We start from the raw sequence: 14,860 nt of genomic DNA on the forward strand, positions 1-14,860 counted from the left end.
ATTAGCAACAGTGTATTTCTCATTCATTCTACATATCCATTTGGATTAAGGGATTGGGGTGGAGGGGAGAAACTGTGCCACATCTCTTCACTCCAGAACAATGCTAACAGAACCTCCACGTCGGGAACTAGTCGCCACAGCAAAGGAAAAGAGGTTCTGACCAATTGTACAGGAGCTCTTAAAGCTTCCTCCCAGATGTGACATATATATCTTCTTTTCATGATTCATTGACCAGAGCAAGTTACATGGCTATGCTTAATGTATAGAGAATGGGAAATGGCAAACTACCTTGTGTACTGCATGAATGAATAAATAATCACACATTCTCTAATATCAAAATGTCTGGAAAGTTTAATTGGCATACACATTAAGTAAAGTGTATGTAATATATCTTTGTGATTTTTTTTCTTTCCAGATATATTCGGCACCTTAAGAATATTGGCAGAAACACAACAGTCTTAATGCAGCTTTCCAGGAATGCTCCATTTTTCTCTCTTCTCCCTTCCTCTAAGGCAGCTCTATACAAGTTGAGCAAAATTAAATATATGTGGAAGTGTTAGTGGATTCCTTCAAAGTAATTAGTGGGTTTTGCTTCATGAGGAGCAGGAAAAGTGAAAGTGTCATGTATCAATTCCATTGCTCCTGAGTTTATTTCCTTGAGCTAAACCAAAATGAAACAAGTGGACATGGTAAACAGACTACAAAAAAAAAAGAAAAAGAAAAACTGTCTAAAAGTTGACTTTGTTCTGAATTCCTTTATAATTGCCTCAGTGTTTTTATATAGTTTAAATACAACAGACACAGTTTAAAATAGTGCATTTCATTTATTTTCACCATCTCCCACCTGTTTGTGAATGGCACTGGGTAAGAATAAAGATGGCTAAACTAAGCATGGAGATGGGGAAAAGATAATGCTCATGCAAATGTCTGAAAAAACTTACATTATTTTCTGAACATAGAAGAGGAGGCTTAAGTACTAAAAATACATACAACTGCTCCCTTACATATTACTATAGCTGCTTTTATAAAACTTTGAAGAATTTGCCTATCTCAGTTTATCTTTTCTCAAAACTTTAGAATCAAAATCTTTACATTATTCCAGAAATAAAGGTGGTGTAAATAAATATATTAGAGCTATGCATTCACCTTGTTTTTTTGTTTTTTTAAGACAGGGTCTCACTCTGCCTACTTAGACTGGAGTACGGTGGCATGATGTGGGCTCTCTGCAACCCCTCCATCCCGGGTTCAAGCAATCCTCCCACCTCAGCCTCCCTTGTAGCTGGGACTACAGGCGCATGTCACCATGCCTGCCTATTTTTTTTTTTTTTTTTTTTGTAGAGACAGGGTTTCACCATGTTGCCCAGGCTAGTCTCGAACTCCTGGGCTCAAGAGATTTGTGCACCTCAGCCTCCCAAAGTTCTGGGATTACAGGCATAAGCCACCACGCCCATCCCATTTACCTTGTTTGTTTATTTTAGTTTTAGATCATTTAAAAGAATTTCTTTTAGCTCCTAATTAAATTTCATTCCCATAACATTTTTCTCCTTGCCCTCTAGGCTAATACTTAAGAAATATCTGGGAACTTCTTGGATATTTGGGCACAGATGGAAGAAAGAAGTCGGGGTGAGGGGGTCAGTATTGAGGATAAGATTAGCCAAAAAGAACAATGTACACAATTAGGCAATTAACCATCCCTGTTCCATGGGACTCGTGACCACCTCAGTCCTTCAATCTGACAGTCCTAGGTCTGTGCCTCTTTGAATTTTCTATGGGGCATAAGAGCAGAGGTTCAGAGTCTACATTACTGAACAATCTTCCCAGGACACAATCAAGAGAAGCAGCAAATTAGAAAGTCTGCTTTCCAGCCGTTTTGTGTTCTAGGGTGCTCTGGTGCCTTAAAAAGAGACAGAGAGAGAAGAGATATTGGAATAAGATGTAGGCAGACAGATATAGATAAACTTTAAAGATGAGAAATGCTTTCTTTTCTCTCCTAGTATCTCACAGAGCACCTGGACACCTCATCATGCTCAGGTGGGTGAAAGGGGACTGGTAAATGTCCCATATTCTTCATGGGCTTATTGGCTGTCACCAAGAATGCTTGGTTCTTAGAAAGGATGCCATATTTCCCTTGCTGAACTGGGCCACACCTGCCAGCCCAATCAGCTGACATTTGTTGCGGTTCCTGGGTGACAGGGAGGATGGGGCATAGTAGAGGGCTTCTCCAATGGTTGGCCAAGAGTCTGAGTCCATAAGCAGTTGTGGAAGTCTTTGGTGACTAGAAACTGAACAATGAGGTCAATGGCGGTCTGCACAAGAATATCCAAAAGGCTGGCCAGGAAACACACACACACACACAAAACCATAGCCCAGGCCTTCATGGATACTTACTAGTAACAGAAGAGCAGGAAAAACTATGGTCTTGGGTAGATTAAGAGGCCCTCTACTTTTTGTCCTTCACTTCAGACATACACAGCAACTTGCCACTGTTGATGTCCCTGTTTTGCCAGATACTCAGTAGGGTGGCTGAAGTGAACTCCTAACCAAAGATGAAAATCTATGTGATTGTGGTCAAGCAAAGGTATTAGGTCCATGGAACGCCCATGGGACATACTCGAAGATAACCAGCTTGCCACCAGCCTTGAACCCAGCCTTTCGTTGTTCCTGAGGTTGCAGTTCTTAAAGATACACTGACCCTCTTTGAAGATAACTCATAAAGACCTACATCAAAAAGAGACAGGAAGGCCCTGACACAGACAAGGGTTCAAGCCATGTAGATGAAAGAATGCAGTTTTCACCATTTTCCTGGCTTAGACAAAGTGATGGGCATGTTCATAAAAGCCACATTCTTGAAGCTGGGAGCACTAAAAGTCCGGAGAAGCCAAGATGCAAGGAGGTCAGCACATAAACATCACTGTTGGCCAAGCACAGGTCCAACAATAGATGGCAGATGATCTGGAGCAGGGGCAACTTCCAAAAGTAGGAGTTGGCTACACTGATACCAGAACAGCCTGAGTATCTCCATGGGCTGCCCTGCTGAAGGTAACCTGGCTTTCCCTCCACATGACAGTTGGTATTTCAGGAGTTGGGCTAGAGATCCCTTTAAAAATAACAGCAATCTTATCAGGTTCTGGAAGGCTACAGTCTGAGGACCAGATGAAGAACCTATAGGTGATATCCTGCTCCTACAGGACTGGGGCATGGGATCCTTGCCATGTGACTGGAATGAAAGGAAATCCCACTTGTCCAGAGGATCTGACCCCATATTGTTTAATGATTACCTTGTTTCTGAAGTAGAGGTTTGTTCAAAAAAAGATTTTGAACATGTAGCATGTCGTTAGATGTCTGAACTCTTTACCTCTTAATTGAGATGGCCCTCAGCAAATCTGCACCTTGGCCCCTATGCATGACCTTGGGTGGGGGTGGTTTCAAAAGGTGGCATCCCAGAAGGTGAGTATATTTTGTTTGATGAATCTGTGGTCTCATCTCAGTGTCATCATATCCACCCAAACTTGGGCTCCAGCTGGAGGAAGCCCCTGTTAGCCTGTGTCTCCAGCTCCAGCCTTCAGAAAGTCCGTGGCATTCAGAGGCCAGGGCTTTGCCTCCTCCTTCATCTCTGTCACTTTATTTTCCTTCATCATTTCCTCTCTTCTCTACATGGATATCACTTCATCAACTCTTCTTCAACCTACATTTCTTCCTCCACCAGCATCTCTCCACCTTTTCACCCACCACCTCCGCTGCTTTCCTCCCCTTTCCTGCTGCTATTGAGAAAATGGCACACTCCTCAGTTGTCACTTTTTTAGCCAACTCAACATACCAGCTATTGCCTAAGTCCCAGTGCCGGCCACAACCCTGTAGGTTATTCTCCCAGTATTTATGGGGGTTGAGAGGGCACTCCTTCCTGAAAGCAGGATGCTCACCAAGACTAGTGGTGCCAGTAGAAAACTAAGTCATCACAGGTGATGACTGGCAGGGTGGGGTAGCCTGAAAATTGCTATACCTCGGTCTCCCTAGCTCTAGAGGAGGGAGTGCCCCTGGTCCCAGTTGCTGGGACCAGAACAAGAGATAAACAAAACTGAGGAAAAAGGGGCTCCACCTCCCATAGGGAACAAAGAAGCAGCCTCTACCCCTTTGGCATCTGGGCATAAGCACATGCATTTTAATCAGACATTATATTGTGACTCTACCTCCACATTTTAATTTTATCCTTCCCCATAAATGTGATTACCAAAAAGGAAAGTTATTAAGATTTTTTTTTAGTTTCTGTAAGTAACCTTGTAGTCATTCAATATGAAGATCTGCATTATAGGATCTTATTTTATGATGCGAAAGATTAATATTCTAGCAATAATTTTTGTATATTAATGAGATTAATGTTGCAGAGGCTGGAGCTCCGTACTTGTCCTCCATGTGAAGTCATGGGTAATATCTACAGAACTAAGGTGTGATAAAGAGTCATTAAAGTAACCTCATAATACCTCTAACTTTCTATGGGCATTACTATCTGTCATATGAAGACCTGAAAGTCCTCAGCTGGCATTGTCATTAACCTACACAGGCACTTCAGAGAGAAGAATCTGTGTACATAGGTACCCACTCCTCGCATAGGCTCAGGAAAATAAAAGGTCATCTCATCTCTTAAAGCCCACCATCATTTTTAGATGTGGGTAGCTTTTTTCTCCAGTACAGCTTTAAATTCACAGTCTGATTCTCAGAGACCCTAACGGAGAGGATGGATTGAAACTAGGCTTATTTACTCTTTCTAAAGGCCCCTGAAAGCCTCATGGATGCACATATTACTTTTAAAGGAGAAGATGCAAAAAGAAAAACCGTTTCCACTTCACTGAGTGTACGACTTTTTCAGGGCACATCCCAAACAAAGCTGCAAACTAGGCAAAGTCTATCTCAGCACTCAGCCCTCAGGATTTTCAAGTTTTCTTTCCTGATTTCTGGATCTGTAATTTTCTTTCTTTTTGTTTGGCAAGGGGGGATCTGTAACTTTCTTACAACCATACCTGATGGACAAATTTCTATCACTCTCACAGTATGTATCATGTTAATGTGTGTGTGTGTGTTTATACTCCTCTCCGCCTACTAGATATTTACTTAACTTTATATCCCTGGACCTGAGTACAGTATCAGGATGCCTATAAGAGTTCTATTAAATGCTTTAAATTGCATTCAATTTCTACATTTAGGGGTCAGAACTGGCCCTTAAGCAAGTTTTCAATTGCAAAATTCAGGACAACCTGCATAAGAATCACCCAGAAAGTATTTGTTAAAAATTAGATTCCCAGGCTCCACTTGGATTTACTGAATCAAAATATGGATATAAGGGCCAGCTATCTGCATTCACAAGCTTCAGTTGTTTTATATGATTCCCAAAGTCTGAAGACTTCTGTATATGAAGTGAGTTAAAAATAGTACAATATTCACCCCGATATCCACCTTTTTTTTTTTTAAAGAGCAGTGGCTTTCAGAAAGGAGAAAAGCATTTCTAACCTGACCCCAGCTATTCCCATGTACTCCTTCTCTGTCTTCCACTCCATCCATAGGGGTAATAAACTTTTCCAGATATTTCCTTGTTTGTTGAAAGTGTAGACTACAACGACCAGTCCAAATGTGCACATGCACACACGTACACACCATACATGCGGAGAATCTGGCACAGTAGGCATTCAATGATCCAAAGAAAGTTTGTTGAGCTCAATTAAACACACCCAAGCTCACTGTACATAATGATTTAGCAATTCAAATGGAAACAGGTTTAAGGATTTACTGACAAGGCTACAAACAAAAACAAAAACAAAACAAAAACAAAACAGCCTCTTCATTCTTTAAAAAAATTTTTTTGTCTAATTACACTCATTTTGGTTGACATTTTTGACCCAAATACGGCTGCTTTTAAGGATGTCTCTACACAGTGCTCAGCTGGTACAGTGTTGAAAAGGAGGTCATGGATATAAATAGAACAGTGATTTGGCCTGGGAACTACTCCCAAATGAAGGAAAATGGATTCCAAATGACTGTCTATCACAGAAAGCTCTCCTCCTGATAAAACTCTCAGTAGGTCTTTCAATGTGCATTCCAGTTCCTGCACAGGAATCTCCATCATGTGGAAAATACTGTTTCTACCTCCCAGGTTGTTTATCATAAAGGATATTGAATACTGAAGCATGTTAGGAAAGAGAAATACATTAAAATATCAAGTCAAAATTTCATTCTAAATCATTGTTAGATGTGGGCAATTCAAAATTTCTTTCTGACAGTCCTGTAAGATCTTCAACACTAGGGCTCCAGTTTCCCAGGTTCATCCACCTCTACCACTGTAATTGACTCCATGTTCCAATCAAAATGGGTAACTCAATGTTCTTTGCAAACTTTCTGTACCTCCCACCACCATATTAATACTCAATGTTATTATTCTACCTAGAGTTCATCCACTCACTCTTTAGAAAATAATAATGAGACTATTATTTTTCAAGGATTTCTGATTTACCAGAACTTTAAATATATCCCCAGAGAATGGCAAATGTCTGCTATATTTTGAATAAACACATAAGGAGTGCTAAGTAATGTTAATTGATGTCACAAAAGTAAATCCTGTGACCCAATTTAGCATATCAAGTGAAAACATTAAGAATTCATTTTTTAGTATTTTTTGTGTGGTGGTTTCTTTTTTATTAATTTTTTATTTTTAATTGTGGGTACACAGTATATATTATATATAATTATACTCTTTTAGTTATTTTTAAATGTACAATTAAATTATTTTTTACTATAGTCATCCTGTTGTGCCAGCAAATACTAGGTCTTATTCATTCTTTCTCTTTTTTGTACCCATTAACCATCCCCACTTCGCCATGACCACCCTACTACCATTCCCAGTGTCTAGTAACCACCCTTCTGCTGTCTATCTCCATGAATTCAATTTTTTACATTTTAGCTTCCACAAGTGAGAATGTGGGAAATTTGTCTTACTTTGTTTTTTTTTTTGCTTGAAAACTTTATTAAAATAAGGATTAAACCTGAAAAAAGAGCAATCAGAATGCCAGCCCTTAGCATAAAAGCAGCAAGAAAAAGGAAAGAGAGAAAGAGAGAAAGACAGAGAAAGAGAGAGAGACAGAGAAAGAAGGAAAGAAAAAGGAAGGGAAGGGGAGGGTGGGGGGGAAGGGGGAGGGGGGAAGGGGGAAGGGGGAAGGGGGAGGGGGGAAGGGGGAAGGCGGAGGGGGGAAGGGGGAGGGGGGAAGGGGGAGGGGGGAAGGGGGAAGGGGGAGGGGGGAAGGGGGAGGGGGGAAGGGGGAAGGGGGAGGGGGGAAGGGGAAGGAGGGAAGGGAAGGGTGGGAGGGGAGGGGGGAGCGGAAGGGAAGGGTCAGAGAGGAGGTGGAGGGGGAGGGGAAAGGGAGGGGAAGGGAAGGGTGGGAGATGAGGGGGAGGGGAAAGGGAGGGGAAGGGAAGGGTGGGAGATGAGGGGGAGAGGGGATGGGGGAGGGGAAGGGAAGGGTGAGAAGGGAAGGGGAGGGGAAGGGTGAGAAGGGAAGGGGAGGGGAGGGGTGGGGGAAAGGGAGGGGAAGGGGAGGGGAAGGGAAGGGAAAAAGAGAAAGAGAGAACAAGAGAAAAAGAAAGAAGGAAGTTTGTCTTTCTGTGCCTGGCTTGTTTCAGTTAACCTAATGACTTCCAGGTCCATCCATCTTATCGCAAATGACAGGATCTCATTCTTTTTATGGCTGAATAGTACCCCACTGTGTATATGTACCACATTTTCTTTATTCATTTGTCTGTTGATGGACACTTAGGTTTCTTCCAAATCTTGGCTATTGTGAAGGGTACTACAATAAACATGGGAGTGCAGGTATCTCTTCCATATACTTACTTCCCTTCTTTTGGACATATACCTAAGAGTAGGATTGCTGGGTTGTAGGGTAGCTCTATTTTTAGTTTTCTGAGGAACCTACAAACTATTCCCCATATTGGTTGTACTAATTTACATTCCCACCAACAATGTACAAGGGTTCCCTTTGCTCCAGATTTTCTCCAGTATTTATTATTACCTGTCTCTTGGGATAAAAGCCATTTTAACTGAGGTGAGATGCTATTGTATTGTACTTTTGATTTGCATTTCTCTGATGATCAAAGATATTAAGCATTTTTTCATATACCTGTTTGCCATTTCTCTTCTTGTGAGAAATATCTGCTCAGACCTTTTGTCCATTTTAAAATCAGATTATTAGATTTTTTTTTCCTATTGAGTTGTTTGAGCTCCTTACATATTCTGGTTATTAATCCCTTGTTAGATGGGTAGTTTGCAAATATTTTCTCCCATTCTGTGGGTTGTCTCTTCACTTTGCTAATGTTTCCTTTGCTGTGCAGAAGATTTTTAACTTGATGTGATCCCATTTGTCCATTTTCACTTTCATTGCCTGTGCTTGTGGGATGTTACTCAAGAAATCTTTGCCCACTCCAATGTCCTGAAGAGTTTCTCTGATGTTTTCTTTTAGTGGTTTCATAGTTTGAGGTCTTAGATTTAAGTCTTTAACCCATTTTAATTTGATTTTTCTATATGATGACATAGTGGTCTAGTTTCTTTCTTCTGCATATGCATATCCAGTTTTCCCAGCATCATTTATTGAAGAGACTGTCCTTTCCCAAATGTATGTTCTTGGCACCTTTGTCAAAATTGAGTTAACTATAGATGTATGGCTACATTCTGGGTTCTCTGTTCTGTTCCACTGGTCAATGTGTCAGTCTTTATGCCAGTACCACGTTATTTTGGTTACTATAGCTCTGTAGTATAATTTGAAGTCAGGTATTGTAATTCCTTGAGTTTTGTTCTTTTTGCTGTACAGTTTTAGCTATTCTGGGTCTTTTGTGATTCTGTATACATTTTAAGGTTATGTTTTATATTTCTGTGAAGAATGTCATTGGTATTTTGATAGGAATTGCATTGAATCTGTAGTTTGCTTTGGGTAGTATGGATGTTTTAACAATATTGATTCTTCCAATCCATCAACATGAAATATATTTCCATTTTTTGTGTCTTCTTCAATTTCTTGAATCAATGTTATATACCTTTCATTGTAGAGATCTTTCACTTATTTGGTCAAGTTCATTGCTAGGTACTTAATTTTATTCCTCTGACTGTGTATTTTCAAGTAGCTTGTCTTCAAGCTCACTAATTCTTTCTTCGGCTTGATCAATTCTGCTATTAAAGAGACTGATGCATTCTTCAGTATGTCAATTACATTTTTCAATTTTAGAATTTCTGCTTGAGGTTTTTAATTATTTCAATTTCTTTGTTAAATGTACCTGACAGAATTCTGAATTCCTTTTCTGTGTTATCTCAGATTTCTTAGTTTCCTCAAAACAGCAATTTTCAGTTCTCTGTCTGAAAGGTCACATATCTCTGTTTCTCCAGGATTAGTCACTGGTGCTTTATTTCATTCATTCGGTGAAGTCACATTTTCCTGGATGATCTTGATGCTAGTTGATGTTCACTTGTGTCTGTGCATGAAGAGTTCAGAATTTTTTGCAGTCTTCATAGTTTGGGCTTGTTTGTACTTGTCCTTCTTGGGAAGGCTTTCCAGGTATTTGAAAGGACCTCGGTGTTGTGATCTAAGCCCTAGATCTAATGCCACCTGCATTAGCTCTGCATTGGGGGGCACCCAAGCCCAGTAATGCTGTGGTTTTTACACACTCATAGAGGTACCACCTTGGTGGTCTTGGATAAGACCCAGAAGAATTATCTGGATTACCAGGCAGAGACTCTTTTTCTCTTCCCTTACTTTCTCCCAAACAATGGGAGTCTCTCTCTCTGTGCTGAGCCACCTGGGGCTTGGGATAGAGGGACACAAACAACCCTGTGGCCACCAACACTGGGACAGTGCTGGGTCAGACCTAAAGCCAATACAACACTGGGTCTTGCTCAAGACCTGCTGTAACCACTACCTAGCTACTGCCTTTGTTTTCTTAAGGCCCTTGGGCTCTAAAAGCAGCAGGTGGCAAAGTTAGCCAGGCTTGTGTCCTTTGCTTCACTGCAGTGAGTTACCCCAAGGCCTAGAGATGCCATCTGATAGCTAAGGACTGGAATAAAAAGGACTTCTATGTGGTTTTCTATTCTAGTGTGGTTGAGCTGGCCCTGAAACCATGATACACCTTCCTACTCTTCCCTCCCCTTTCCACAGGCAGAGGAGCCTCACCCTGTGGCCACCACCACCATAGGCCCACAGGGACATCAAACAGGCTACCGCTGATGTTCACTTAAGGCCCAAGGGCTCTTCAGTCCACTTGCGTGAATGCTGGCAGGCCTGGGGCTTATCCTTTGGGGCAATGGGCTGCCCTCTGGCCCAGGGCAGGTCCAGAAATGCTACACGAGAGCAAGGCCTAGAATCAGGAACCTCAATGGCCTACTTGTTGCTCTACCTCACTGGGGCTGAGCTGGTACCTAAGGTGTAAGACAAAGGCCCTTTTACTTTCTCCTCTGCTTTTCTCAACCAGATGAAGTCGCTCACTGTAGCCTCCACAACTGAGATTGCTGAGTCTCACTTGAAGCCAGTGCATCTTAGAGTCTTGCTTAAAGCCCACAGAATAGTAGCTGGGTATCGCTGGTGGTTATTCAGGGCCCAAGGGCTTTTTAGGTGATGGGTCCAGCTAGGACTGGATCCTTCCCTTCAATACAGTAGGTTCCCCTTGTGGCCCATGGTGTGTCTAGAAATGTCTGGGAACTAGTGCCTGAAATGGGGGCCTCATGACTCTGACTGGTGCCCTATCCTGCTGTGGCTGAGCTGGTATCCAAGATGCAAGACAAAGTCCTCTTTATTTTTCCCTCTCTTCTCCTTAAGCGAAAGGAAGAAGTCTCTTTTGGAGATGTAAGTTGCACTGCCTGGGGTTGAGGGAGGGGTGCTGCAAGCATTCCCTTAGCTGCCCAAGTTGGTATCTCAGTAAGTTGTGTCTCCACAAGACCACTGGCTTCAGGCCCAGCTCAGCACTAAAACTTGCAGTACTTGTGGCCTGGACTGACTTTCAAGTTTATTTAAGACTCCAGAGCACTTTAGTCCATGGTGGCAAGGTTTGGCAGAACTCAAGTTCTGAACACTGGCATGGGTGATTCCCCTCTGCCTAGGCTGGTCTAAATGCTCCCTCTGTGTGAGTGTCAGCTGAGTTCAGCCTGGTTTTGCTTTCTGCTATGACAGGACAGCACTGAGTTCAATACAAAGTCTCACAATCACTGCAGTCTCCTTCTCTCCAGTGTACAAATTTCTCCATGCTTTGCAGCTACTACAGGGGGAATTGGGAAGGTATAGTGTCAACAATTGAGGACTGTCTTTCCCACACTCTTCAGTGCCTCTTTCAGCGATATGAAGTTTAAATCAGATACTGTGAGTATTCACCTGATTCTGGTTCTTATGGAGGTATTTGTGTGTGTGTGTGTGCGTGTGCACACGTGCTTGTTGAATTTGGTGTCCCTGTGAAGGAGACAGTCAGTGGAAACTTCTGTTCTGCCATCTTGATCCACACCTCAATAATTCATTTTTTAAAGGAGACCATCTTAACCCATAAATCCTACAATTTTTATATATCTACGGAATTACTATCTTTTATTTTCAGAATAAGTATAGATTTAAAAAAGGCCTCCCCTAGTCCCTCTTCCAGAAGTCAAATTTGTCACATGCTTCCAAGTCCACCTCTCATGCCACATCTTTTCTGAAAGTATCCCCAGTCCTCAGCAGAATAATACATTTGATTCCTTTAGAACACCAATAAAATTTGGTTTTTATATATCTTATACTAAACTCATTTATGTTTCATACCAGAAGAGCTGGTACTGTTCCTACCAAAACCATTCCAAAAAATTGAGGAGGGACTCCTCCCTAACTCATTCTGTAAGGGCAGCATCATCCTGATACCAAAACTTGGCAGAGATACAATAAAAAAAGAAAAAAAAACTTAGGGCCAGCATCCTTGATGAACACTGATGCAAAAATCTTCAACAAAATACTGGCAAACTGAATCCAGCAACAAATCAAAAAGCTTACCCACTATCAGCCGGGCATGGTGACTCATGCCTGTAATCCCAGCACTTTGAGAGGCTAAGGCAGGCAGATCACGAGGTCAGGAGTTCGAGACCAGCTTGGCCAACATAGTGAAACCCCATCTCTACTAAAAATACAAAAATTAGCCAGGCTCGGTGGTGGGTGCCTGTAATCCCAGCTACTGGGGAGGCTGAGGCAGGACAATCACTTGAATCCGGGAGGCAGAGGTTGGAGTGAGCCGAGATCACACCATTGCACTCCAGCCTGGGCAACAGAGTGAGACTCCATCTCAAAAAAAAACAAAAAAAAGCTTACCCACTATCATCAAGTAGGCATTATCCCTGGGTTGCAAGGTTGGTTCAACATACACAAATCAATAAATGTGATTCATCACAAAAACAGAACTAAAGACAAAAACCACATGATTATCTCAAGAGATGCAGAAAAAGGCTTTCAATAAAATTCAACATCCATTCATGTTAAAAACTCCCAATAAAATAGGTATTGAAGGAACATACCTCAAAATAATAAGCATCACAAATGACAAGCCCAAAGCCAATATCATACTGAATGGGCAAAAGCTGGAAGCATTCTCCTTGAAAACCAGCAGAAGACAAGGATGCCTTCTCTTGCCTATCCTATTCAACACAGTATTGAAAAAGAAATTAAGAAAATGATCCCACTTAAAGTAGCAACAAGAAGAATAAACTACTTAAAATTAATTTCATCAAGGATGTGAATGATGTGTACATTGAAAACTATAATATATTGATTAAAGAAATTGAAGACACATCAGTGGAAAAATATCTGTTCATGGAATGGAAAAATTAATATTGTAAAAATGTCCATAAAACCTGAAGTGATTACAGATTCAATGCAATCTCTATCAATATTCCAATGCAATCCCTATCAAAATTCACAGAAATAGAAAAAAAATCCTAAAATTCATATATAACTACAATATCCAAAATAATCTTGAGAATGAAGAACAAAGCTGGAGCCGTCAGATTTCCTGATTTCAAACTAATCACTACAGAATCGTAATGAAAATAGTATGGTGATTGCATATAAACAGACACATACACCAATGGGACAGAATGAGATCCCAGAACTAAATCTACACAATCTTTTACAAGGGCACAAAGAAAACACAATGGAAGAAGAATCTTCTCTTCAATAAATTGGTTGGGCAGCTAGATAGGGTTGGGGAAATGAAATTAGATCCTTCTCTTACGACATACAGAAAAATCAACTCAAAATGGAATAAAGACACAAATGTGAGTCCCAAAACTGTAAAACTTTTAGCTAAAAACATAAGGACAAAGCTCTGTGACACTGCCCTTGGCAATGAATTTTTTGGATACAACAACAACACAGTCAACAAAAGCAAAAATAAGCAAGTGGGATTACACCAGACTAAAAATATTCTGCATAGCAAAAAAAAAAGCAATCAACATAATGAAAAAGGCAACCTACAGAAGGGGAGAAAATATTTGCAAATCACAGGTCTGATGAGGGGCTAATATCCAAAATATTCAAAGAACTCATACAACTCAATAGCAAAAACAACTAACAGCCCAATTTAAAAATGAACAAAGGACCTGAATAAACAGTTTTCAAGAGAATACCTAAAAATGGCCAAGAGGTATATGAAACAGCTCAAAATTAGTAATCATAAGGGAAGTGCAAATTAAAGCCACAATGAGATATCACCTCACACCTGTTAGAATGATGATTATCAAAAGTCTGAGATAACAAATGCCAGTGAGTGTATGGAGAAAAGGGAACATTTGTACACAGTTTTTGAGGATGTAAATTGGGTCAGCTATTATGGAAAACACAATGGAGGTTCCTAAAAAATTAAAAGTAAAATTATAATTTTCAGCAACCCCACTTCTGGATACATATCCAAAGGAAATGAAATCAGGATTTTGAAGAGATATCTGCACTTCCATGTTCATTGCAGCATTATTCAAAATAGCCAAGATGTAACATCAACCTGTGTCTATCAACAGATAAATGAAGAAAATGTGATACACACACACACAGATGTATGTAAAGAAATATTCAGCCATAATAAAGAACAAAATCCTGCCATTTGTGGATGAATCCAGAGGACATTAAGCTAAGTGAAATAAGCCAGACACAGAAAGATAAATACTATATGATCTCACTTATGTGGAATCCAAATAACTCTCTGAGTTTCTCATATGAACAGAGAGTAGAATGGTGGTTGCCAAGGGGTGAGGGTGGAAGAAATGGGAAGATGTTAGTCAAATGGCAGAAATTTTCAGTTATAAAGACTACATTTTGTGGATCTACCATATAGCATGCTGACTATAGTAACTAATACTGTATTTTATACTTGAAATCTGCTGAGAGTAGATATTAAATGTCCTCACTACACACAGACACACACAGAAACACAAAGGTAATTATGTCTGATAATAGATCAACTATGTATTAATTTGATTGTAATAATCATTATACAATCTATACATATATCAAATTGTCACATTGTCAACCCTAAATTTATACTATTTTTATTTAATTATTAATATAACCCAAAAAAGCTGGATAAACACATAAAATCCAATAAATAAAATCCAAATCTAATAAAATAAATATCTCAATAGTGTTATTACCCAATGCCTAGATTAGCACTTAAACACAGTATGTGACTGATAATTATTTATTGAAAATGAAATTAATGAATAAACCTATAAAAAATTTAGCATGGTACCTAGCACATATTAGGCATTCAACTAATATCAGTCCCTGTCCCTTCTTTCATAGCAAATTCCTAAAGACATTCTCTCTGATCTTGGTCT

The 14,860-nt window shown here is 40.3% G+C and overlaps 1 protein-coding gene and 1 long non-coding RNA gene across 6 annotated transcripts in view; one reads left to right on the top strand and one right to left on the bottom strand.

Moving 5' to 3' along the window:
* The window catches only part of LOC107967205 (uncharacterized), a 609,392-nt gene extending 602,691 nt beyond the window's left edge, over positions 1-6,701 (top strand). For all 3 annotated transcript variants that reach the window (XR_010147667.1, XR_010147666.1, XR_001707532.3), the window contains one exon: positions 416-6,701. This is a non-coding gene — a long non-coding RNA (uncharacterized LOC107967205). The remainder of the gene's footprint in view (positions 1-415) is intronic.
* GUCY1A2 (guanylate cyclase 1 soluble subunit alpha 2) overlaps positions 1-14,860 on the bottom strand; it is a 344,946-nt gene that overhangs the window by 105,262 nt on the left and 224,824 nt on the right. The window lies entirely within an intron of this gene.

This window comes from Pan troglodytes, chromosome 9 (assembly GCF_028858775.2).
Source record: "Pan troglodytes isolate AG18354 chromosome 9, NHGRI_mPanTro3-v2.0_pri, whole genome shotgun sequence".
NCBI lineage: Eukaryota > Metazoa > Chordata > Mammalia > Primates > Hominidae > Pan > Pan troglodytes.